This window comes from Marmota marmota, unplaced genomic scaffold (genome assembly GCF_001458135.2).
Source record: "Marmota marmota marmota unplaced genomic scaffold, marMar, whole genome shotgun sequence".
Taxonomy (NCBI): Eukaryota; Metazoa; Chordata; class Mammalia; order Rodentia; family Sciuridae; genus Marmota; species Marmota marmota.
Genome location: NW_026000051.1, coordinates 14,643,648 through 14,670,515, shown reverse-complemented (window position 1 = coordinate 14,670,515; position 26,868 = coordinate 14,643,648). Strand labels below are relative to the sequence as shown.

Below are 26,868 nucleotides of genomic sequence, written 5' to 3'. Positions count from 1 at the left end.
AACCTGGAAGGGGATAGGAGTCATTGTCAATAAATTATAAGAATTCTCTGTTAACCCATCTGATACAGAAAAGCCCAAATGGGTATAAACTATTACTGAAGGCCATTTACACAAGAATCCCTTCCTGAACACAGGCAGACACATGGATTGTCACTGTGATAATAATAAAAGTTGTCTCCCCTGTTCACTAACCAGCACTTGTGTGAAAGCCTCCCTTATCACACATTTTACATCTTTACTTTTTTCTTGGAGTTTGCTGAGTTCCTTCAGTTGTCTGGAAACAATTTCTGAGATACTAAGCAGTCAATAAAGTTGAATTCTGCATTATGTTTCTTCAGACTATCACCCAGTATCTGGCTCTGTATAACCTTTGTTCATTTTGGGTCACTCCATAATGCTGCCCTCAGAACCTTAATTTTAGCCTCATGCTCCATCGTGGCTTCCAGAATCCTTTTTGGTCAGCACCATCTTCCCACGGTAAAAAGCCTTTCTATTTTTCTTTTTTTAACACATGGAATGTCCCTTTTCCATCTCATTCTTCTTATTGAAATGATACCTTAAGACCAGGCTAGAGTGAAAAAGTAAAATCTTCTTTTAACTACTATTTTAAAATGCCCTTTTATGTGCACAAATATCACTCTATAAATCACTGCAGTTTGCACACTGTAGCAGCCTGGTGGGGTTGCCTTGCCTACCCTGGGAGTCTGTGAGCTCCTTGAGGACAGGGACTGCTAGGTGGCAGACAGCCTGGGCTTGCTCATGGAATGTTCTTGCTACACTGTTGGTAACAGGGTACAGGCATGTTGCCAAGAATGTGCTGTAGTTTCCTCAACTGAGGGACGCATCTTCTGCTCAGGCTTGATGGAACTAGTGATGACCAAAAGACATCTACTTTACCTTTCTATCCTCCTCAGCAATCAGAAACACTGATCCAAAAGCAGCAACCATAGAGCATTTGGGGGAAACAGAGTGCATGTGATATGGCAAATGTGTCCACCACCTTTTATGTGCCAGACTTTCAGGAAGGTTTGATTGGCTATGGGGCTAGAGGAGCAACCAAACTCATGATACTGACTATTAGAGAGTAGATATAAAGGAAGTGTTCCTTAAAAAAAAAAGCAGGGAAAAGATAAAAATATTCAGTGGAAATGTTAAATAGGCGGGTCAGGGTGTGCCTTGTTGAGGTGTGTTTAGCAATGACCTGAGAAGGTGCTGGATTGGGCACTTATATAGGTTGTTCTCTCTAGGTAGCAAATAAGCACATGCAAGGCTCCAAGTGAGGGCAAACATAGAATATTAGCAGATGGTCCTGTAGTCCTAGATAGCTGGCACAGAGAAAAAGGAAAGGGTTATTGAAGATATGGGTAGGGAGACAGATCAGAGAGGGCTCTGTAGGTCATTTTAAGGACTGACATCTACTGTAAGATGAAAACTGTAACAAGTTTTTAAAATAAGGAGAAATGGCATCTGATTTACGCCTTAAAAGAGACATTTACTCTACTGAGTTGAAAGTATCGGAGACAGAGTGGCAGATAAAACACTATAGTTAGGAAGACACTGCAACATTCCAGCAAAAGACAGTGGCACCTTGAATGAAAGGTGGAGAAGGAGAACAAAAGGTTTGATGCTATATTTGCTAATGAGTTGGAAATAGTGAGAGAAAGCTGACAAAAAGAAGCCAGAGATGACTCTAGCAGCCTGCACATTGAAACTGTCATCTTCTGAGATGGGGAAAATTGCTAGAAAGAAATATTTTTGCTTTTTTCTTATTGTTTTGTTTCTTGTCTGTTTGGTGTACGTGGAGAAAACTAAGGGTTTGATTTCAGCCATGTTATGTTTGGGATGCTGATTGGACACTCAGGAGGAGATACTGTTCAGCAGTTGGTTTAATGAGCAAGTCTAAAGTCTAGAAAATAAGCCTGCACTGAAGAAGTACATTTGCTATTCACCAGAAGGAGGAAAATCAACACACCCAAACTATCAAGCCTAGAGGACAAAGTGTGCAAAAATTGAGACCTAGTAATTTCAATATTAAGAGGTTCTGAAGGAGACTGAGAAGAGTGATTAAACAGGATAAGAAAATCAAGGAGAGTTTGGTGTTCTAGAAATACACGAACAAATTTTTTTCAAGGGAAAGCCATTATAAGGTATGCATTGACAAGTTAGCTATAGCTTCTGCATAAGACCTAGCTGATTGCTTCTCTACAGAGAAGCCATATAGAACTGCTGCATATCAGGATAGCTTTCAAAGGTAGGACAGCAAAACAGAAAAAAGGAATTTATCTATTGACATCTTTATCACCTCTTGCTTTCCATTGGCAAAACTGTTTCCTGGTGAACATTAACTCTGGGATTGTACTACTAGCCCATCTATGAATCAATAGGCTCCATGAATCCTATCATGGATGGAGATTTCCAGGACTCTTTGCTGGACTTGAGTATCATCTCTTTTCCAGAGTCTTCTGAAAACTATTTCAGGCTTTCTTTCTGTCTTCTTTCTCTCTCAATGTCCACACTAATCAATAAAGGACTTCAATTTGAACTTAAAAATTCTGATGTTCCAGGTTTGATTCTACCAATTATCAGTCAAGAAGATCTGAGTATGCCGTCTTTCCCATCATACAGTTTAATCATGCGTCACCTGCAAAAGATATTTCCTCACTGTGTTAGTTAGCTTTTCGTCACTGGAACCAAAATACCTGATAGGGAAGGAAAAAGTTTATTTGTGACTCACGTTTTCAGAGTTTTGGTCCAAGAGCTGACTTCCTCACTCTGGTCTGAGATGCAACAGAGCATCATGGTAGAAGGACATACAGGAGGAAATTTGCCCTGCTCATGGGAGCTAGAAAGCACAGAAAAGGAATAAGAAGAAAGGACTAAAATATAATCACTAAAGGCACAACTCTCCCAAAACCTACTTCCCCAAGCCATGCCCCACAGGCCTGGGGCCTGTTTACTCCTGCAGGGGAGAGTGTACCGCCATTAGCCCATTCAAATTGCTAACCCACTGAATGGACCAATCTACTCATTAGGTTACAGCTATCATAATCTAATCATCTTCCCTCTGGACATGGGTACACTGGATAACCCGAGAGCATTTTGGCAGATACCTCATATCTAAACCATAACATTCCAAGTGTCACCTGAAGAGATTTAACTGGATGGTAGTGTGATAACACTTGATAAATGCTAACATTGGGCACATCTGAATCATTATTATTATCATTATTCCATCTCTGTTTCCTGCAACTGAGCCCCAGAGGCCAAGGATGACGCGTCTTTCATCTGCCCTCCATATTTCTAGCATAGTGATAAGCCATTCGATGAAATCTTTTGACCCCACTGAACTTGGAAAAGCAAAAAAAAAAAAAAATTACAAATCCTTTTTGGAACTCAGCTATCTATAAATAAATAAATAAGCACATGAAAATAAATTACAAATCCAACTGCATGCCTTACCCTGAACTATGTGTTTGACGTTAAAAACCAAGCCTCCCCCCTTCTGCAATTGAAATATGAAACATTGTGTGTGATTATTTTTCCCCTTTTAAAGACAGAGCCATGGTTACAGAAATAATTTAATAGACCGTGCGGCGTTTCCCCTGCAAGTGTGCCAACTCCGACTGCACGTTTCCAGATGCTGTTGTTTGCTGTGGTTTTTTCACTCTACCTGGCCAGGGAGCTGAACGGCTTGCCTCTCTCAGAAGCTCTGGTCAGCAATATTCAGCTGTTTTGTGTGCCAGGTAAAAGGAGCATCTGGGAGATTGCTCACCCTGGGGTCAGCATTCTGGAGACCTCTGGGATCCCAAGCTCAGCACCTGTACTTTATGCTTAAGAGCCAAAAAAAAATTGAGGAAAAAGTTGAACGGGCCAAGATAGGACAGCAAGCAATAAGCCGAAAGCAGATTTAATAAAAGATATTATTCCTTTCTACTATGTTCTTCTCAGTTATTTCATGGGAATTGCCACGGGGAGCCCATGGGGCCAAACTGGGACATGGCCAAGCACAGGCTCAGTGAGGCTGAGGCTTTCTAAGACTGACTCCTGGGCTGTTGGCAGAAAACAGAAGGAGTTGACACCTCCCCTGAGGTTCTGCAGCCCTGGGACTTTCTGCAGCAGTGGGGGACAGCAGGCTACAAAGTGTGATGTCTGAGTACAGAGACATCCATTCTAATTGTAAGGTACCATCTGTTTGCTGCTACCTTGGACAATTTTTCTCTCTGGACTTCAGTATTTCCATCTATATGCAGAGGAGCCTCCTGTGGCTAAGGCATCCTTCAGTTTTACACATTCATGATACCCACTGTGGAGGCGAACAACAGAATAATATGGGAAAGTCAGCATCCAGTTGGGAGCCCTAAATCCTGGGCTCTCATCCACCATAGCCTTTACTACCTTCTGGTTGTATAATTTTACCCAAGTTTTCTGCCTCCTGAGCATCAGTTTCCCCAAAAGAAGGAGCTAAGCAAACTTACCAAGCTCCATTTGATGTTCTGGGATCCCTTTTCACTCTAGCCCCTTGTTTTATAGGGTATATTCAGGCTGTGCCCTGTACTGCATCAGCCCCCGCCCCCCAATTTGGAAAGAAAGAAACAGTGGGCATTCAGAAATGCTCTTTAAAAATTCTCACCTCTGAAACCCTCCAAGGTTCAACTCCCTCATTTCTTTCTGCTTACTTGTCCTCTGCCTTGAGAGAGAACATGAAGGCACAGTCCTAGCAACAGAGATGGGCAGCCTTGAGGGGAATTAAAATCTGTACCTTCCTCTATTTTTGGTTCTGCCCTTATGTGTGTGGAGAGGGAAGGCGAGTGGAGGTCAGGTCAAAGCTCAGCGTTACTTCCTGATTGTCCCATTGATCGAGTGCTGTCCACTGACACGTGTAGTCAGTGCCCCAAGTGCTGCATTGCTAATCTTGGCCTCCACTCCAATCACATTTACTCAAGTTGCTCCTATTGCCTAGAGAAACCTGTGCGTCTTCTCCCTATGAGAGGCCATGGCAGATAAGCACAATCATATTGCTGCTCCTGAAATACAACAATGATAACAATAAAAAGCTGTCACAAATTGAGCAATCATTGTGGGCTGAACTGTACAGCCAGGTCTGCCCACACAGAGCTCCTCTGCCCCTCACAGCTGTCGCATGCATAGATGTGGAAACAGAGGCAGAGAACGTCAGAGTAATAAAATAACAGCATGGCCAAGGACAGACTTGTGTTTTTGTTTTGTTTTGGTTTATGTTGTTATTTGGTTCATTGCCTTTTTTCTTCTTTTAGTGCTGAGATTTGAATTCTCTCACACACTAAGCACACGTTCTTCCACTGGGCTACACGCCCAGCCCAAGAATTGCATTTTAATGTGTCTGGAGGGTCTATCCTGAAGTTGATTCCTAAAACATGAACCTAACCACCTCATGCTTGCCTCTCTTGCACTACTCTTTACTCCTGCAGGGGAGAGCGAACCCCCATGAGACAGAGAGGTATCTATCACCTAAGGTTAGATTCCATGCATAGATTTTTTTTTAATCGTTCACATGGTATATACTCAAGACACAGTATCAGTTATCTCATTGCATCATCACACTGCAATGAGGAAAAGATGTAAAGAGATGTTAGGAATCTTCTTAAGGTCACACAGTCAATGAAAATGTCAGAGCTAGATCCAAACAGAGGTCTATGAGATCATAAAATTTCATGAAGTGCTGCATTGCTACAAAGCCTCTATGTAAACCTCAAGTTTAAAAACAAACACAACAACAACAACAAACACTTTGGGGGAGAAAAGGCCTCAGGTTATAATTTGGGCATGATGAACTGGGAACAACTGGGAAAAGTGTCCTGGACCTGGCAGTCTCTAGGGGGTTATATGTAGAATCAGAGGGGTCACTGCACGGTGATAGAAAGAATTGCTTGAAGAGTCATTTTCTCTTTCACTTAAAAGGCTTATGACTTTTAAGTATATATTGATTTGAATCCAAATGCTTCAATTCTATTCTTAGCCCAGCACCTTAATTACAATGGATTCTCAGTTCACCTGATGGCTCAATCCCTCCCCATCCTTTTCCCCGACCCTGTTTTCAACACTCAGATCAGAATAATGCACTGGAATGGTTTTCTTTAAAAATAGTGATCTGCAAGCAAATATATTAACAATATCATAATCAAGATCATCAACTTTAAGGATCCAGAGAGCAATTTTTCTTGCCAGACTTAATTTCAGTGCCTAACTTTAAAAATATAATTATGTAGCATTCAAAGTTTATCTAAAAATATTAATAATAACAACAGTGATGATAATGATAATGATGATAAAAATAATAATAATAGTCACCTTTATGTGTTTGGTATATTTTAGGCAGTCTAAAACAATCATATGCATTGTTTCCTTAAATCTAATCCACATACAAATAGCATTATTATTCCCAATTTGCAGAATTTGGACTCAGAGAAGGAATTTTCCCAACATCACACAGCTAGTGAATGAATGATCCTAAGTCCTATGCTAATTATTAGCATAAATGCATTCTTCTAATGAAGGGTAAGAAGGTAATTCAACAACTCTCCTGTGTGTATTTGGATGAGAGGGAATGACCCCACAAAGAGTACACTTATTATTGTAGTAGAATAATGAAGTTTTTTGCTGTGAGTACCTTATATTTTTTTCATGGATAGGGAAATTTAAGTGACTGCTGTAGGTTTTATAGAATTTTCACAGCAGGAAACAGACCTCAGTGGACAGCACTACAAGCAAGTCCCAATGCCTCTTTCATATGAATAGTACTTCACGGGCCTCCAGCAAAGCTTGTTTGCAGAAATGTGTTCTCAAAGCTTAGTCAGGCAAGAACACTGGAGCACAGAACGTCTCAATGTCAGGCGTCTGGTCACAGAGTTAATAAACAAAGAGCCAGGTGTCCAATCTTTTGTCTTCGTGAGCTAGATACAAGCCTTTTTATTACAGAAGAGGGAAATTTGAGGTACTGTAAACCCAAATAACAGTCATTTGATAGCAAAGTTAAAAGTATTGCTAGAGACCCTGGGGAACCCAACAGAGGTCAAACTCCTGTTTGAGTAGTGCCTCAGAAACATCATAACCCCACACAGGTCTTTCAGGAGAAGCTGCAACTATTAAATTCATCCTATCGTGCCCTGAAAAGAGCTAGGTTATGAAATTCCAGCTCTCAAGGACTGATCATGGTTGCCCTGGGTTCATCCATCTACCAGAATGTTCAACCCAAGTGGAATCCAGATCCCAGCGGGGGAAGAAGTCTGAGGGGCAGCATTGTTATTTACACCACGGATCCTAATTCCTTCTTTCCATTTCACAAATTGCATTCCAGGATGAAACATTCAATTGTGGAAACATTCGAGATCAGTTTCTTTTGGTGACTTCCATCCACATGCTGAGGCAAGATGGGGACCTAGCCTTGAGCTCTCCCAGAGAAGCCTATTTGGATGTCAGTTCCAGGCTTGTGATTGAAACATAGAATTTGGGGATGTCAGTACCAAGCTTGTGTGTGACTTAGATTTTGTCCATGTGTATGTTTTTTATTCTATCCTGGTGATTCTTTCCAGACAGAATTCACTGTTGTGGTTTCTACAGAAAGAGGAGAGCTGGAATAAAAGGCTATGGTATGTTCTTTGTGGGGAGCTGGAAAGTGAGGAGGGATATGTAAAAGTCTGGCTACCCCATCAGAGCACAGGGGTGCAGAGGGGTCTTGGGGCGGGGGGGCTGGACCGGGTGCCAGTGGAGAGGCTGGTGCAATCAAGGGGCCACACCTTGATGACTTTATCTACTTGTCTCTCAGTCTGACTCCTTGCAGCTCCCTGAATGGCAGGCCCTCTGCCTTGGGACCTTGTCCTGGCTGTTCTCTCTACTTAAGATGTTTCTCTTCAAATTGGACTCACATCTTTTTCAGCATTCATATAAATGACATTTTTGCAATGAAGCTGATGCTGATCATCCTATTTCAAAGGCCAACTTGCATCCTGTCTCAGATTTTTACTTTTTTCCTCTTACTCATCTCTTTTTAACTTATTTATTTCCATTGCTTTGCAAAGGATTTTCATCTACTTTGTTCACCTATCAATCTGAACCACACAGGGTATTGGCACTTGTTGTAAATAGATAATATTATTTATTTCATATTGTTTTCTTCAATTACTTTTCATTGTATTTGTGAAACTTGTTAAATATACTGCGTTTAAATATTACTTTTAAAGGCATATTTAAAAAACATACTCAGGGGATACTCTAACTGTCCCCAAGTCATTTTAGTTTTATAGGTATATAGTTAGCCAAACCATCCAAGACATATTTCATGAATAAATGCATGTTAAACTAATGTTAAATGCCCTCTAAGGAGAAAGGGGGAAGAGGCAAAAGTGTGAGATAGATAGATAGATAGATAGATGCCTGAAAGCTGGACATTGGCAAATATTACTTTATAAATGAAAACACGAGATTATGAAAAATTAAGTGACTTATGCAGGTTATGTATATAGTAAAAGGAAGAAGCATTATGCTAATTCATTTTTATTGACACCAGAGTCTACCATTTTCAAATTATCCATTCTGCAGAAACTGATCACCGTACATACAATTTCTACATTTTATGTTGAGGTGTGTCATTGCAACTTTGGAACCAATACCTTATTTTCCTAGATCTTGGAACTGCTCCTGTCAGTTTTTAAACTACCAATTGTCTTCCAGTGAAGGGAGCCTCCTGCCCAAGGTAACAGCCCTCTCCAGGGTCACACCTCATCCAATGACTTTTCAGAGTAGGGTCCAAATGTTTGGCCTCTTAGCCTCATGTGGGACAATTCTGCGGGACTATCCCTACTCCAGTGCTCCCCTGGAACTGGTTGAGACCTCTGTGTGTATGCATCAGAACCCAGCTTCTCCCTAGTCCTGAAATCTCCATCCCCCATCCCTCCCACACTGGTGTGTCTCCTCAGAGCACTTCCTGAGGAACTTTTGAAGTACAAATCTCTGCCCCAAACTATGAATCCAGGGAACCCGATTGAAGTCAAAATACTAGGTAGTCTTGAGTTCAGAAACTTTTGATAGTAAATGAGTAGCATACGCTTAAGAAGGATCTCATAAGTGGGCAGTGTTGGGAACTTGCAGTTCCATGAAAGTTGAGACATGCTCTTAGCTTTCAGAAGCACTTTGCTGAAAACAAACTATGGTATACAATTTCACTTGTGGGACTATGTTTTCTCAATGACCTTGGCTTAAAATTATCAGGTGGACAGTTATATCTGGTAAGAAGCTGTCCCTGAAATGTCTGTTCAATAAAAATACAGCCACCTATGAACTAGGCATTATAATGCATTACAAAAGAGCCAAAGGACATAAACCTCATTCTCTCCTCCAGTGATTCTTGGTTTAGAAGGTGGTTCTCTAGCTTCTGCATGTCAGAAACAGGAGCTTGTTAAAAGTTACATGACTGGTCTTGCAGTAGAGCCAAGGAATTAGTCCTGCTTGATTCTAATGTTTTGATACAAATGATTCACCAACTACTTTGGGGAAACATGAATCCAGAAGATGATATTAAGCAGGCATTGCTTGATCCAGCCTTACAAAGCACTAGATACTGTGCCAGGCTTTGTAGAAAATACACATACACATACACACACACACACACAAAAAAAAAAAAACATAGCCCACAACTGTGAAGTATAATTCCCTAATATACAGCATCTATCAGACAATGTAACCATGGGGATAGTATTCCAATTAATCTGCATGCATTTACTAAAAAATAATTATATGTCAGATACTATGCTAGATTCTGGCAGCACAAAGATTAAAACACCCAATTTCTCTCTTTAAAAAGCCTAATGAGAGCCAGAAGTAGTTCATGAATTTGGGACTACGGGTTGGTGGCAAGAGTTCTCTCCACATTTGCCTGAATTGAACAAACCATTTTTGAATTTGGAGAATTTCGTAATCACCAGCCTGACTGTACTAGCAGTCTTCTGGATTTCTAGGAAAACCTCTGGTGTGTGTCATGAAGAAGAAATGTTCCAACAAGGAAAAGGAGTAAATGAAAAATCATCATCACGAATTCACAAGAGTGGTCTGTGTGGTGTAACTGAGACCGTTACAGTATGTTTGCAGGCAATACCAGATACATGATAGGTGGGCCTGCTGACCCTCTCTCCCTCACCCTTAGGGGAAGACAGCATGAGTCAGTCCTAGATCTCTTTCCTGCACAGCACAGTTGGAACCAGAGAATAATTTTTGAAAACACTGACTATGACTATGGGACTTAACCATGGTTGATATAAGACGCATTGTCTAGTTTCCTCTCTTGGTGCCATCATTTGCATTTGAGAGTATGGAATTGAACTCCAGCTCTTCTACCAAACAGGGATGCTCAACTGACCTTGTTTCTCTGCCCATCAGTTTATTAGTCATTCTAGTGGATTAATGTCTTACTGTTGCCTCTGGGTGTTTTCAGAGACCACGGTGGAGAAGATACAGGGGTCAGAATTGAGAAAAGAAAAGCAGACAAGCTCTGGAGGTCTCATGAACTGCAGGGCTTGACTTGACAGGCCTGCCCTCCTCTCAGTGTTCTCTCTGCTGCTGTCCCTGCCTGTCTGCAGTCGACTTTTTGACCATTTGGAACTTCTATTATCTCCCTCAGTGTTCTTTCACTTCATCACTTACATGTTTAACATATGCTGATCCCTCTGCCTGGGTAAACTACTTCCTACCCTCCAAATTTTACTCTTTATGCTTTGCCAAATCCCAGGCCACTTATCACTGAACAACATGATCTTGTCCAAATCATATTTTAGCTTTAGCATTTGTTCCTCTCAGAGTCGTTCTTTGGTGACAAAAGTCTGAATGTTCCTAGTTCTTCCATAGCCCCTGTTTTGTGCTCTTAGAGCTGGCCTTTGACTGTACCTCTTCTTCATAGTAGGTGCTCAATGGATAATTTTGAATTGGTGAATCCAGCAGACAGTATTCATTGCTGATAATGAGAGCAACATGGCTACAGCTTCATTATTTTTGTGTGTATTACTTTTCAAGGGTTCTCTGCTTTTTTTCTATATCTTATGTAGAACATTTTATATAATAAAGTAATATATTTTACTGAGTGAAGTAGAAAACAATTTAAAAGAGACTCATAGAAAATAAATTTGGTTATCTCTTTACTCCATTAACATTAACCAAGTGATTTTTATATGCCAGAAAATGGAGAAACCAAGAAAGAAATGACATTATTATTTCCATCAAAATATTCACAATTTATCTGTAGAGCCAGATGTAAAATAATGGACAAAATTCACTATGAAATCTGTGCAGATTATTCACATTAATTGAATGCCTGCTTTCTTAGTCTATTCCGTTTGGTATAACAGAATTTGTTAGACTGGGTAATTAATGACAAGCAGAATGTTTTGCTCACAGTTCTGGAGGCTGGGAAGTCCCTGATTAAGATGCCAGTAGATTTAATGTCTGGTGAGGGCTGCTTCTCATAGATGGTGGCTTCTGTGTCCTCACATATGGAAGGAGCAGGGCAACTTTTCAATAAGAGAACTTTGTCCTCATGACTTGGACATTTTCCAGAAGTCCCAACCTTTTAATGCTATCATCTTGAGTATTAGGTTCCCACATATAAATTTGGTGAAGGGAACACCAACATTCTGGTCTTAGTACCTACAATATTGCAGGCAGTAGGTGTACAGGCGAGAAAACCAAGGCCCCATGTTCCATAAACTTCTGTTACAGAGCTGTTAGTGTGCAAAATTCGAGAAGCCCTGAAGCCTGGAGGAGTAAGAGTCTTGTTTTTGTCTAGGGCAGGGGTCTAGAGACAGCATCCGAGAGGAGGTGACATTTTTGCTGAGTCAAATAGAGCTAATGCAGTACAAACTTTTCAAGATGAACAAATTCTTGTTTTGGAATATTGAAAGCATGCTGGATGGGGCTACATATACAGAGTCCCTGATGCAAACTGAGTGCTCAAAAAATGAATCACTTTGGATAAATAATCTAAATGAAAACACAAATGCTCCTGTGAATGTCCCTTCTCCCAAGAATCATGCAGTGAAGAAGAGAGATGGACACAGTATGGTGAATGAGAGGAGAAGTCAGGGTGAACAGAGTTGAAAGATCTTCTAATAGAACCCTCTCCAACATCCATCAGGTCCCTTATTTCCTCTTCTGAAAATGTGTATACTTTTTGGAAGTTCTAAGTTCTCTGGTTTATCTGTTTTCTTTGCCGGGTGCTCCACCTTGGCCTCTTCCCAAGTGCCTCCTGCAAATGTTTATTTTTATAAATGTTGCATATACAGGGCAGGAGATAGGGAGAGGGGTGAGCCAGAGTCATTTACGAAAGCACTTTGGCACTCTGCTCTGGAGATCATTTCCGCAGGAGGCTGCCCTGGACAGAGTGCACTTACTCTCAGACCTCCCATCCCCACTTCCAAGCAGAAGTCTTTGCAAATTTTATTTACAGTCAGAAGCTCCAAGAGGTTCTGAGCCAAAAGCCTTCTTTCCTGAAAAGCTGCTGGTGGCCTCCAGCATTCAGCCCTCACCTTTAACGGGAGCATTTTCCTGTTTGCTCCAAACAAATAACTAAGCATCTGGGCCAGAGGAACTGTTGACCTGATTATTCCCCATTTGCAGACATGTAACTGGAATCTACCTGTGAAAATCCCAGCCCAGCCACTGAGGCCACAGGACAGCATCCTGAAAGGGCAGAAAGAGACTATCTTTCAAGGACATGTCATGTGTTGCCGTATTTATATATATGTCATTATAAAATCCTGATGAAATGGACACGACTATCTACAGATTGATAAAGAAAGAAAACAAGGACTCCTCTTTTCTTTATCTAAATTCACTCTCTTGGAGAACTTTTCCCTCACCGAGCTTCAAATGCCACCTGCACACTAACAATTCTATCCCCCTGACCCTTTTCTGGACCACTTTTCTAAACTTCAGCTAAGTAGATATAATTGCATACTTGATAGTTTTCTTTGGATACCTCAAATTTGTTATTCTCAGACCTAAAATCCCCATATTTCTCCACCAAACCTGCTTTTTGGATGGACTTTCCAGTGTCAGCTCACAGCATCTTCATCTTTCCTGTTGCTTAGAACAAACAGTCTCTTTTGCTTACACTCCATGCCTAATCTCACGGCAAACTGGTTTTCCTTGCCTCCAGAGTGCATCCTGCATCCAGCTGTTTTATCCCCACCACCTGTCTCATTGCCAGCCAGTACACCAGTACGTCTCCATCTTCTCTCACCCAGATTCACTCTTGGTCTCCCTGCCTTGGAGTTTGCCCAACACAAATTGGTCTCAACTGATTGACCACAGTGATCCTGGTAAACATATCGGATCATGTCTCTCTTGTACTCAGAATTCTCCAGAGGCTTCTTGCCTCACTCAGAGAAACATCCATAGTTCTTACCACACTGACAGGTCCCTCTGGCCTCTGTCCCCTCCTGTGCTCGACCCAGACCCCTGCCACTCTTCTCTGGCCATTCTGCCTTCTTGCTGTTTCCATCTGGAATTCCATCCCTAGACTCTGGATGGCTCATTTCCCCACCCTCTGCAGGTCTTCACCAACCTGGGACTTTCACAGTGAGGACATACTTGACCACTCCACTTTCAGCTCTGCCCCAGTATTCATTTTCTGTTCCTCTTCTTCCTTTATTTTTATCCATAGCACTTACCTCCATCACGTATTTTATACATCAGATTATTTTGTTTATTCCCCCTCTCTCTTCCAAGTAGAAAGTAAGCTCCTTGAGGGCAGGGCTTTGTGCTACTTCTCCCATGTATATCTCCCTGTCTATACAATCTATCATGCAAATAATATAAATAAATAAATAAATAATACATAGGCATTGACAACGAATAATTGTGAGACATGTCACATACAGCACTTTAAAGATGGGCATGTCATATATTGGACCTTCGATTAATACTTAGTAATTAAAAAAACATTTATAAGTACATAAATTCAAACAAAGGGATAGACAGGCATTGCTGAGATTTGGCCTTGGCAAGGTAGGCTTCATGGAGAAGGAAAATAAAAAAAGAATTTATTAAGTACTTGCTGGGGGAAAAGATTATGCAGAGCATCTTACAGCCATTATCTCTAAGCAGTTTCATAACTCTGTGATGCAATTTTGCAAAATGTTTGCATCTCTTTTATAGATTTCAAAAGAGAGCTGTCAGAAGTTTAACTTGTTTTCCAAAATTCAATGAAACAATTTGTATAGTGGCCCAGAAGCCAGCTATTTTCTCTCTGTGACACAATGTTATAAATCTCTCCTAGGGATGAAACTATCCTACTTCCATTAAATGGAGAAAAAAAATCAAAGTACATCACATCAGAATAAAACAATAAGTATTCATAAACATGTTTATTTAATATTATTATTAGTTCCTTATAACAATTCTATTATAATACATACCATATCCATACAGAGAGAAATGCATGAAGTTTTCTCTACTCTCAGTGAATTCATAAGACAGCACTGGTGATGTTGCCATAAAATTATAAGTATTTTGATAGCTTTGTTCTTGCCATAAAATTATAAGTATTTTGATAGCATAGAGAAGGGAGCACTGATTTCATCATCAATGGAATCAGACAAGAAAAATCTCAGGCTGGTGACATCTGAACCACATTCTGTGGGATGGTTGCTAGACTTTTAGATTTTGCAAAATGAAGGAGGTAAGTTCCAGGCAGAGGCTACAGCTTGAGCACAGGATGGAGCTTTGGAACCATAGGGTCTACTCAGGGGAAAGATCTTAGCAGGGAGTAAATGTGGATGCAGAACTTGGTCTTTATGGTGTTGGGAAAATATGGGTAGGTTTATTCCAGGCTGTGGTCAAATCTGTACTTTATTGAAATAATTCTGATAGTCACCAGGGAGGCTGGATGACAAGGCACAGAAAAGGGAACAGGATGCTGGGTTAGGGGCCTTGCAACTTCTGGGAGAACATGACAAAAACATCCCTAGGGCAGGGGAAGTGAGGTTGATGACTCAAGCACATACTTAGAGAATTTGTCAATCTTTCTCATATTTGGTTGTCCATTAAACCACCTGGGGAGCTTTAAGCCACTCTGATACCCAGAACACAGATCAGAACAATTACGTTAGTATTTCTGAGGACAGAGCAGGACATCAATAGTTGATCAAGCTCCACAGGTGATTCCATTGTATAGATGGATTTCAGGACCACTGGTTTTTGAATTATCACATCTGGATGAAATTTCTTTTTATAACTGGGGAGAAAGAAGGAAGACGTTAAGATGAATTTTTTCAGTACACATGACTTAGAAACTTGCTACCAGCTCAATGTTTTACCCCTAAAACCAGAGTTGCTATGACTGGTGCTTAAGTAGCCTGGTGTAAATGGCAGATGTCTTGGCTAGATGAAAAGGTAAATTATGGTGGAGATCAAATAAGACAGTGCATACAAACATAGAGAAGTGCCAGGAACATAAGGAATGTTCCAAGTTTTTCCTTGTTAATTATTTAATTATGTCAGGCAAGAACAAGATGCAGAAAGAAGTACAGTTTCCTGCTGAAGGATGTCAAGTTTGATTTTCAAAATGTTTCATTTACAGTGCCTCTGGTCACTTGAAAACAACATTTAGATGTTCGACAAGAAGTTCAGAGCTGTCGGTACAAAGTGGGTACTGTTCAGTGGCAATCAAATCACATAAATGACCCAGGTTATAGCAAGACAAGTTGGAGGAAGATTAGTGTGTCAATTAAATGCAGATAATTTTAAGGCTCAATTTTCTTCCATTGTAAAGCATTTGTGGCAGAATTAAAGAATATATTCATACAGGTAAATACATATTTTAAAATGTGGACCATAAGAAGCATCCAGAGTGCAAGAAGCAGAAGAAACAGAATTCCCATAAAAGTTTTTTGTCAAGAAATAAAAGAGGTCAGATTTGAGAAAATGATGGTGTCAAATACCCAGAACATATCATTCAGAAGCTCAGTGTTCCCATTGGTATAATGAGCCATTGAATTAAAGGGTATTTATATAAATGATAATTTATTATCCCACTTTAAATATTCGCTTCCCAGTATTGAATTCAAAGAGAGGAAAGTAGTCAGTTACATAATTACAAAACAGTACTTCTCTAGAGAAAACAGTGGTTTTCTAGTTTTAAGGCTAGAGATCAATTTATTTCCTGATTTCTAATTGAAGGAATATAAGAATACAATGGGAGATCCCCTCTTCAATATCTCTAAAATGCTTTTTAAAATGACTTTTATGAGGCTGCTTCCCACAAAGTCTCTCTGTTTATACTACTCCATAAATGCATATTTACTAAAGATCAGGTGATAACAATAGTGTCTAATATGACCATAACAATGAAATCAGCCACCATTTAAGGAACATTTATTATGTACCAAACACTGTACAAAATTCTTTATTTATATTGTTCCTGTGCATTCTCAGAAGGAGTAAAAGGGCAAATTTTATCAGCCATGTTTTCCATATGGACAATCTGAGGTTCCAAAAAGCCAAGCAACCGCTCAAGTTTAAACTTCCCTTACAACTGGGTGTGGTTGCACACGCCTGTCATCCCAGTGACTCAGGAGGCTGAGGCAAGGGGATCACAAGTTCAAAGCCAGTCAGCAGTTCAGTGAGGTCCTAAGCAGCTTAGCAAAACCTTATCTCAAAATAAAATAAATAAATAAATAAATAAATAGGGCTGGGGATGTCACTTACTGCTTAAATGCCCCTGTATAAAATCCCTGGTAGGAGGGGGGGGAAAAATGAAACAAAACCACCAATACATGGTATGGACTACCACCAATACATGGTATGGACTACTCATCTCCAGAGTCTATAAATATGATTTCCAATGCATGTGGTTAAAACGGAAAGCAACTTATGAGTGAGGAGAAAAGACTCCAAAAGGTGAGATGGATTTCCTTGGGTTCCATGACTTAACACTAGATGCCCCATGTTGAGTTCTTCCAGATTTAACTTTATTATCTTGTACTCTATGTGAGCACATGAGAAGGTTGTTATGTTCCTGTTCCCTTATGGACACAGAATATTTTGGGAAGTATAGAAAACATCAGGCAGACCATTTTGGCTTAATTCCTGATGCTGGAGCTGTCAAAAAACATACTCCTAGTTACTTTCTCAAAGCATGAGTTGCACTTCCAACATGAGTCAGTGGCCAATGGAGAAGCCATTGAGTGGAGGAGCTCTTGTGGTTCAGTGACACACAGTCAGGGCATTCTCTCTCCAGGGGAATAATGTCAACACTTTTAGTCTTGAATCACTTCTCTCTCGCATTCTCTATTCCTCTTCAGCCATAAGGAAAATCCTATCTGCATTTCAAAGAGAAGAATACTGCCAAATTCTCTGCCCTCATCAATCTCCATTCAACTGCCAGTAGAATGACCCTATAAATAAAAGTATTGAGTTAATAAATCAGCATCGTTTTAAAACACGTTCTTTTAACAGGAACTGGGAATGATCACCTTAGAGGAAGGGATATGTATAGTGGGTGTATTGTTCAGACCTGCAGAACCCATCCTCACAGCCCTGTTCATAAATCTGATACCAGTCATGCAACCTATTACTGAGCCTTGGTTTCTCCTTTATAAAACAGCAAATTAATTTTGTTATTTCCTGTAGTAATAGAGAGAATTTTTGAGGGTGTTCTGTGTTTCAGTGGAGAAAAGCCTATACACAAATACTCCTAAATTTTCTCCATCCCTCAGTTACCTCATTGGGATAAGGAACTGGATATTTTCTCTTTGAAATCTGCTTTGGAGAATCTGTCCTCTGGCATAACTTTTACCATGCAATAAGCCAGAGACCAGGGGATGGCCAGAGCTGCCATAACCAGATGGACACTGATGTGTAATTCGGGAAGAAGTCCACTGAACATTTTCATATAGTTCTTTCTGTAGTAAGTTCAGCATCTGGCTTTCTTTTATCCAACTCCTTTGAGTAATTGGGTTACACAACTTTGAAAATTGGAAAGCTCCCTAAAGTCCCAAAAAGGTTTAAATAAAACAGTGTACATCAGGTAAGTAGCACGGCTCCTGGTTCTGTGTACGGGTCAAGCTTCCTGGTGCTTTTTCTTCTCCTGTAGATTTGATGTAGCATTCTAATCAACGGTTGCATTTCATCATTATTAACCATCAATAATGCCAGACACAAACTTTTGTGCATGGGACTATGTGTAACACAAAGGTGAAGAAGAGTCAACTTGTTCCCAATAATTTATCAGGCTAATGTTGAGAAAAAGAAAAATGTGTACATATTTATATTGTCAAGTAGGAAAGATACATCAATACCTGGTATGGACAGAATTTAAAAACAAGTCAAATAAATGGCTAAAGTAAGTTGGTATAGATCATATGCAATTAATCATTTTTATTCAATACAGAAGCAATTTATTTAGTTTTTTAAATCAAGAACTTGATGGAGACTTGAGTGAGTTCCATCTCTACTTTGAACCTTTGTTTCTGCATCTGAAATAGAGAAGGATCATTGAGTGACATGATCAATTAAGGTCTTCTCAGGACTGATATGAGCTGATCCAGGCTCTTCTATATATCAAGGTGTTATAAAGCAGAAATGCAGAAAGATCCTAAAAGCCTAAGGATCCTTGTGCCTGAGAGGCTAGGAGACTCAGGGAGAAAGAGCTCTGTCTCCAGCGCCTTTCCTACCTCTCAATAATTTCATTTTGTGCAGGGCATCACCCTGGAGGTGAAATACATACACTTTCCTGGTGACAAAAAATTCTCATCCTTCTAGGTACTATTCTGACTGTCTTCAGCTAAAACTAAAACCAACTTTAGAGAGAGCAAGCCATGTTCTTGGTCTGCCCAGGTAAACCACAATATGGCAACACCAAAGTTTGGATCCATCTGTATGAGTTTCCCAAAAGACCCAGTGGAAGATTCACCTGGTCCACATATCTCACTGTGAGACGGAATAATGAGATGGAAGGAGCTCACACCTAATCCAAAATAGCACCACAATTCAGCTCAGTGTCACAAGAGCACAAGTCTAAGATGTGAGGGAATGCAGCAATCTCTTTGTACAGTTTCGTTAACTACAAACCCTCATACTAGAAACCAAGTCCAGGTTAAGGGAAGGAAAAGATGAGCTAGTAATAGCTAATATGTTCTGTGCCCATGTGCCAGGTGCTGGGGTAAGTTCTTTATCAATCATTTCATTTCAATGTTCCTCATTGAAAGAACATTATAATTTAATGAGATCTTTATAGTAATTCTATATATAAAGAAACTTGGGACACACATCTAGTCAGTGAGTATGCTGGAAAAGAATCCTTGTCTTTGTCCCTGTATAACAGTTCTGTGTGACATTCCACCCTCAAGGTCCATGTGTGACAAGACCATTTTTATCCAGATTTCCCTTGTTGACAATTGACTATTATTTCCCTGAAATGAAGTCTCTTATGCCTGGCTTCTTATATTCACTGGTAACACTGCCTTTGTCCAGAGCATCACCATGCCCACACCTCTTACATCTGCCCCATTGTCTCCACTCACTGACATGACCCTGACCCAAGCCATGTTTGCATCTCATCTTAACTGAACAGGGAAGCTTCCCCTTGCCTACACATCTTCCCATGTAGCATAAGGGATCCTTCCTGAAGCCAACCCTGGCAAAAACAATTGAAATGTTCAAACTTCACTTCATTGAGAATACTATACAGTTTCAAGTCCTCTGAAGATCCTCAATAAATATTAAGTGAACAAAATGCATGTGTATTCTTAACTCTAAATAGGTCTAACCCTTGCTTCAACTTTTCAGTGACTCTGTTAGGCATGTCACAGTTAAGACAGAAACAACTCTTCCATGCTCCAGTCTTGCGTATCCCTTTGGCTTCATTCTCTCTCTCTCTCTCTCTCTCTCTCTCTCTCTCNTCTCTCTCTCTCCCCCTCCCTCCCTCCCTCCCTCCCTCCCCCTTATTCCCTCTCCCTCTGTACCTCTCTCTCTCTTTCCACTCACAGTAAGTTTCTGCTGCCTCCATTAAGTCACATACTTTTTCTTGACTCTGTAACTTAGCACCTGCTGGTCCGTTGACCTCATCTTGCCTCATCCCTAAGGTACCACACCTCTAATAATCGCCCTCTATTCTCAGCTGTAGATAAACTTTCATGGGGGTCACCTGTACAGTAGGTCTCCCCTGAATGCTCCTTCTCCAGGTTAGCTCTCCACTTGATATGCTTCCACTTCCTCTGCACGGACCCGTGTCATACTTTGTTCTTATATTTTACTTCATTTGCCCCACCAGATTGTCTGTGCCATTAGAGCAAGAGCTGTGTCTTATTTATCATTGTGTTCCATGTTCCCAGATCTATTATATTTGTTAAATAAATGAAGTAATAAATAAAGGAACAGATGAGAGAAATTTGGGTTGGGAATCAAGGAAATGAGACTCTCATGCTATTGTTTCCCTTGTGTGCCAAAGGTTCTTGGAAATTTGGAATATAAAAATGGCTAACAAAGAGAGAATTATGACTAGTATTAAAGTCACTAATAGGATTAGCAGCTCTCCTTATTAGACCCTTGCTTCCTGAAAATAGAATGGCTGTACTCTCCACAGATGTACTGTAAACATTTTGCACATATGTCTGGAAGTATCATAGTTGGGTGGATTACACCTCATCAGTAGCCTCTGGGTAAAATGTCACAACTTAGATAACTGAAAAGAAGGCTGTTTGCCCTTGAATGTACTTTGATGTTGACTGAGGCAATGAAATTCTCTAGAAAGCAAGGGGGGAAATAGCTTCAAAGTGTCCTATATCAGAAAAAAATTGAAATGTTCAAACTTCACTTCATTGAGAATACTATACAGTTTCAAGTCCTCTGAAGACCCTCAATAAATATTAATTGAATTGAACATGAATTGAATTAAGTGGAAAACCAATGAATGACTCTTGTTTTTTTTTTCCTCAGAGGAATTTACAGAGCTCTAAGAACTGCCTATTCTGTGGGATAATGAAAATTTCTAGATGTCCTCTAGGGAGGCAGAGGGAGAGGGGTGAGAGTAGAGAAAATATTAGAATCAAACAAATCTCAGTTCAAATCATAGTTGTGCCATTAAATGATTGTGTGTCTTCAGGAAACTTATTCAAACCAGTCTTGATTTGCTTGTCCCTAAACTGAAGATATTGATACTTATTTTTTAGTTATTATAGGTTCATTATCAGAACAAAATGCATGTGTATTCTTAACTCTAAATTATAATATACCCTAAATACATTTTTTATCTGTTATCAATATGTCACATCAAGATGTTCAAACTTAACCACTTCCTGAATCATCTTATGGTTGTTCTAGAGAGTTCACTCATCTCTGACACTATCTATCTGTATCCGTCTGTCTCTTATATGTGTTATCAAAAATTAAATATTTCCCTTTCTTTGATTTATCCTTCAGAGCAAATATCAATAAATCATTCTATTTTTTTGAGAACTCCGTTTCCACCTACTGGCTTGCCCAGGTTTTTGTAGCACCTGTCAATCAAAAAGGGAATACAAATTCACCTTTGGACTGAGAGATCCTGAGACTCTCAGAGATGAAATTAATAAAGTCCCCAGAAAACAGAGGTGAATAGATTACCTCACCTCTTAGTTTGGCTTAACTTAGAAATAGACTCCAGAATCACATAGTAATAAAATCACCTAGTAGGGCTTATAATACAGCAGCTGCAGATGAGAAAAGCAAGCCCCTTGTAAGGGTGGTAGGTTAGTCCAAAACAGGGAGAACTGGGAGACCAAATGAAAACAGTGATTTTTCCCACCCATTGTCCAGTAGAGTAACATGGATTACTGCCAGTAGGATCCTCACAGTTTTATTAATCAGGAGAGATTGAGTCAGAGGTGGAATAATAGGGAAGGACAAACATTTTTCTCTCTCAGTGGTCCCTTTGTGAATCTGTGAGAAACATAAAGTAGATCTCTTGATCAGGATACCACAGTTTTTCCAAGCCCTGGCCAAGATTATATAATACACGAAGGCGAAATGAATAGGGGAATTAGCATGAATAGGGGATATTTGATTCTTGGTTTCCCTGATTGCCAGCTTTATGATCTCCACAAATCACTTAATTTCTCAAAGCCTTATTAGTTGTGGGAATTTAATATATAATCCATTTAGAAGAGCTTTGTAAAATACTCCATGAATGTTCCAGTCCCTATTGTTTAAAGCAGTCATTCCCATCTGCAATTAATTGTGTGCACTCACACCCTTTGGGGACATTGGCCATATTGAGAGGCATTTAATGCTGTCACAAAGGAGAGGTACTTCTGCCATTCATGTCAGAGGCCAGTAGTGCTGTTCAATACCTATGATGCACAAGCATTCTCTAATCATCTTCCAACAAAGAATGATCTGGTAACAATTTCAGCAACGTGGAAGTTGAGAAACCTTGATTTATAGTTGATATATTCAAAGTTTAAAGGTAGCATCTGAATAACAATACTCAAAGATTTTTTTCTTAAATGACCAATCAGTAATAGCCTGCAGTGATCAGTTTTATTTCCTGTTTTTTAAAATTTTTCACAGCTTTATTGAGGCACAATTGACAAAATTTTATATCTTGAAGGCATTCAGCATAATGCTTTGATATATATATATATATATATATATATATATATATATATATTATATATCTTTTATGATATGGCTACTATTATCAAGTTAATTAAAATATTCATCACCTCACAAAGCTATTTATGTTTGTATTTGTAGAGTGTGAACATTTAAAATCTAATGGCATAGCAAATCTCAAGATAAATTAGCAATATTATAATACTATATGTTAGATTTCCAGAACTTATTCAGCTTGAAACTTCACACTCTTTGGCCAACATTTCTATTTTCTCCAGCCTCTAGCCCCTGGTAACCATGACGGAACTCTTTGCATGAGTTTGCCTGTTTTAGATTCAAGAACCCACAACAGAGAAAGGATAGTTTCTCCAATAAATGGTGTTAGAAAAACTGGGATGTCCATTGGTGAAGGAAATTAGGCCCTTATCTCACACCAAATAACAAATTCAATTCAAAATGTCTTAAGATTTTTTTTTATTATTAGTTGTTCAAAACATTACAAAGCTCTTGACATATGGGAGTTCATAATCTGCTTGAATCAAATGTATGAAAGATGATATGTCTTAAGATTTAAATGTAAGATGGCCAGAAGAAAACATAGGGAAAAGTATCTTAATATTGGTCCAGGCAGTGATTTTTCAGATAACATCCTCAAAGCAAAAATAAACAAGTGGCATTGCAGAAAATTAAAATGCTGTGCAACAAAGAAAACAATCAACACAATGGAGAGACAACCTATGGAATGGGAGAAAATGCTTACAAAACATACATCTGGCTAAGATGTATGTTTTGTAAGCATTCATGTGCAAAATACATAAGGAACTCGAAACATCTCAACAGCAAAAAACCTGATTTTTAAATGGGCAGAGGAACTGAAGAGATAGTGCTCAAAGGAAGACAGATAAATAATCATCAGGTATACAGATGATCAACATCACTAATCAACAGGGAAATCAGAATCAAAATATAATGAGATATCACCTTATACCTATCAGAATGACTTATCAAAAAATTAGAGAAAAGTCAGTATTGGAGAGAATGTATAGACAAAGTTATGCAAACTGGTACAGCCACTGTAGAAAACAGTATGGGGTTTCCTCAAAACTTAAAACAGAATTTCTCTGTGACTCACCATTCTCACTTCTGAATATCTAAAGGAAATTAAATCAGTGCACAGACCTATGTTCACTGCAGCATCTTTCATAATGGTCAAGATGTGAAATCATCCTGAATGCCTGCAGTGGTGAATGGATAAAGAAAATGGGGTGTCCATACAGAATGGAATGTTATTTGTACTTAAAATAAAAATCTGTCATGTGTGACGTCATGGATGATCCTGATTACACTTAGATATCGAGTAAATGATATTGCTGGTTATTAGATCTGATGACTTTTCAAAAGAATGTTTATTTATGTGTGTGTATGTGTGTGTTAAAAATATCCTTGAGTATTTCCTATTTTACCTATAAAATAACAGCTTGTAAAAGGTCATAAATAGCAAGCCTATGAGTTGTGGAATAATATTTTATACTGTATAAATGTCACCATTTATGACCTCTTAGAACTACTGGATTTTTACCAGGATTCATAGAATTTTCACTCATCATCTTGGATCCCTAGAATATTTCTGTAAGGTAAGGAGAGCATTGTCTACATTGAACAGTTGAGGAGACTGATGCCAGGTGTTCCACAACTTAAATAAGGTCACAAAGATATTAACTAAGAATTTCAATGTGTGTACCCTTAAATTTAATAGATATATAAAAGCTGATAAAGATATGCATTTGCATTAAGATTTAGTATTCATTTTGGTTCAACATTTCAGTTAACATCAGTAAGAATGTGTTAGGCATTGACAGTAAGTTTGGGAACATCCAAATGGCAATTCCTAACATCAAATTTTCAGAGATTAATAGAAATTTTGACCTAAGTATCGAGTGTGTAAAATAGTAATAAAAAGTTTGTTGATTTCTAAATTATAACAAGGAACAGATGTTCAGAGGAATTTTCTACAGAAAAAAAATTTGCCATCCCATGAAACTTAATTAAATAGTTAATATACATAATTAATTCTTTCCAATATAACATATGCTACATGCTCAAATATGCATGTATCCAAATATATATTCTATTCCCAGTAGGATTTTTAAGTCCCTTGAAAGTATCAACTTTTTCTTATATAATGCTTAGGATAATGCCTAGCTCATATTTGTTCTTAATTTAAAAAAAAAAATATTTAGGAAAGGGAGGAAGGTAATGAGTGCGTATGTTTAAAAGATGATTTAGAAAGTCAAGAAAGGATTACACTGATAGAATCACAATTATCTTTAAAATATGTGGTAGATTATGGTTTTAAATTGATTTGTAATGATTAATATCATCCCTCTAAATAAATAGGACTCCAACACTGAATCAAGTGTGTGTTGCCATATGAAAATTAACTTATCTGTCAGCATAAAATTGATGAGAGTGAAGCAACTGAACCTGGATTTCAGCCCTGTACTTCATAGCTGAGGGTCCTCTTTAAGCATCTTGGAACTTCATCCACCATGCCCTGGGCACACTGGAGTGGAGTCTGGGTCTTGGATTTCCTTGTAGGACAGGTATGTCAAAAAGGCCAAATAAGAACACCTCTGAGAAAAATGGAACTGCAAGATAAGTCTGTAGCATCCCAGTCTAGTCTTACCATCACTCAAAGGCAGCCAGTTAATAGTTCTCCAAGAACATGTGAATTCATGAATCATAAACAAAAAACAATTTTAAATAAGAATCTCCTAAAGAAGGCAAAGAAATGGAAAGTTGATGGTGAGGGGCCGAAATAGAAAAGAGAACTTGAAGGGGGAAAAACAATCCCCATTTATTTGACTCCTTTGATTTCTTTCTGACAATCATGGCCAGTTCATTTCCTACCCATAGCTTGGATCCTGGATGCCAGCTTTAAAGGACTCCTTTACTGTGAAGCACACAGCTTTGGTCCCAACATTTTGGAAGCTGAAGCAGGAGGATCACTTGGGCCCCAAGAGTTTGAGAATAACCTGGACAGCACAGTAAGGCCCCATCTTGAAAAATTAATTGATGAATTAATTAAAATAAAGATCTCCTTTATTAATACAGCAGTTTCCTCTACAATCAGAAAAATGTTAAGTGTTATTAAATGGAGAAAAGCCTATAAATAAATTGTAAGTTTTCAATTGCTCACCATTCTGAGTTGGGTGATGAAATCTTGCATTATCTCACTCCAGTTTGCCTAGGATGTGAGCTGTCCTTTAGTCTAGTAGATCCACTAGACACCGGGACATCCGTGATATGCCCTATCTGCCTGTTAGCCACCAAGCAGTCACTTGGTTGTCACATTGGCTGTTGCTGTATCCCAGGACTTGTGCTGGAGGAAAACTGTTGTACTTTATACTGAACACAAAGGGCAAGAGAGCGATGCTGGCAATATGTACACACCGAAGAAAAGCCCTAATGTGGTTCTCTTAAGTGAAAAGACCAAAGTTCTTCTATAGGCAAGGCGTGGGTTTGATCTCTGATAGTACAAGTCAAAAAAAAAAAAAGTACACATTCTTGTCTTAAAAAGGAAAACAATGTATGCTGAGGTCAATAAAATCAATGGCAAAACAGACCTTCCACAAATCTTTAGTAAGTGATCCCTTGAAATGAATGGCACCAAGCCACTTATTGGAAATAAGGGATGGTGACACAGAATCAGGAACTAGTTTGGACTAAAATATATACAAATTTCTGAACAGGCTGTCTCCCAATGGAGAAGCTGCTGCTACATTTTTGGAAGAGTTGAACTACTGTGTCTAACTCATAAATTAAACTTTATCATAGACATTTATAAGAAAAACCATAGTATCCCCAGGGTTCAATATTCTCTGTGATTTCAGATATCCGCTGAGAGTCTTGAAAAGTATCTTCTACACTAAAGGAGACAACTATAGATTATTTTCATTATAAAATATTCACAGTTTCCCTAATTTACCTTATTGATGTTATGATCTGAACATTGCTTTGGAAAACAGGAAGAGTAAAAAATTTGTCCAAACCAGTAGATTGGGGCCACAAAAAAATGAATATATGTCCATTTTCAGCCTCAAATCTTATTTGAGCGCTCAACAAACAGAAGCTTTTTATATTTCTTCTACACACTATTCTCAAGCTTCATCCATCACATCTATTTCACTAACTCCTCTTAGGTCAGAAAGCTTTACTAATTGTTGCTTATTCACAGATAAAATCTCCCTTTTA

General features: G+C 39.0%; 1 long non-coding RNA gene across 1 annotated transcript; it reads right to left on the bottom strand.

The window, feature by feature from the left end:
• Nucleotides 1–1,148: 1,148 nt before the first annotated feature.
• LOC107152148 lies at nucleotides 1,149–25,992 on the bottom strand. The gene is made up of 3 exons (XR_001504763.2): nucleotides 25,814–25,992; nucleotides 2,735–2,842; nucleotides 1,149–2,641 (listed from the first exon to the last, which is right to left on the bottom strand). It is a non-coding gene; the product is annotated as an uncharacterized LOC107152148 (long non-coding RNA).
• Between the last annotated feature and the right edge of the window lie 876 nt (nucleotides 25,993–26,868).